The sequence below is a fragment of the Coregonus clupeaformis genome, unplaced genomic scaffold, assembly GCF_020615455.1.
Source record: "Coregonus clupeaformis isolate EN_2021a unplaced genomic scaffold, ASM2061545v1 scaf0059, whole genome shotgun sequence".
NCBI lineage: Eukaryota > Metazoa > Chordata > Actinopteri > Salmoniformes > Salmonidae > Coregonus > Coregonus clupeaformis.
Genome location: NW_025533514.1, coordinates 520,001 through 520,949, shown reverse-complemented (window position 1 = coordinate 520,949; position 949 = coordinate 520,001).

Below are 949 nucleotides of genomic sequence, written 5' to 3'. Positions count from 1 at the left end.
CTCTCTCTCTCTCTCTCTCTCTCTCTCTCTCTCTCTCTCTCTCTCTCTCTCTCTCTCTCTCTCTCTCTCTCCCTCTCTCTCTCTCTCTCTCTCTCTCTCTCTCTCTCTCTCTCTCTCTCTCTCTCTCTCTCTCTCTCTCTCTCTCTCTCTCTCTCTCTCTCTCTCTCTCTCTCTCTCTCTCTCTCTCTCTCTCTCTCTCTCTCTCTCTCTCTCTCTCTCTCTCTCTCTCTCTCTCTCTCTCTCTCTCTCTCTCTCTCTCTGTCAGGACTGTAGCTGCTAGTGACCCTTTATATACTGAGACCCTCCTTGCACCCTCCTCTCTCCTCTCTCCCTCCAATCGTCTCTCCATGCAGACTTTCTTCTCACACCCCTCCCTCTCTCCCTCTCACACCCCTCCCTCTCTCCCTCTCACACCCCTCCCTCTCTCCCTCTCACACCCCTCCCTCTCTCCACAAACACTGACAAGAGGGGGAAGGAAGGCAGTCTAAAGTCATTCCCACCAAACTGAGTAAAACCCCCTCTGAACAATTACCTCTCCACACATTACCTCTCCACACATTATCTCTCCACACATTACCTCTCCACACATTACCTCTCCACACATTACCTCTCCACACATTACCCAAACACATTATCTCTCCACAGATTACCCAAACACATTACCTCTCCACACATTATCTCTCCACAGATTACCCAAACACATTACCTCTCCACACATTACCTCTCCACACATTACCCAAACACATTACCTCTCCACACATTACCCAAACACATTACCTCTCCACACATTACCTCTCCACAGATTACCTAAACACATTACATCAAGACACAACGCCTAGTATTCTGTGAAGTATGTTTTATTCTAAAAACAACCACCATGTGACTTGGCATCTTTTCCTGCGATTATTATCATGTGCATAACATTATTAAAATGAATAACAAAAAACAA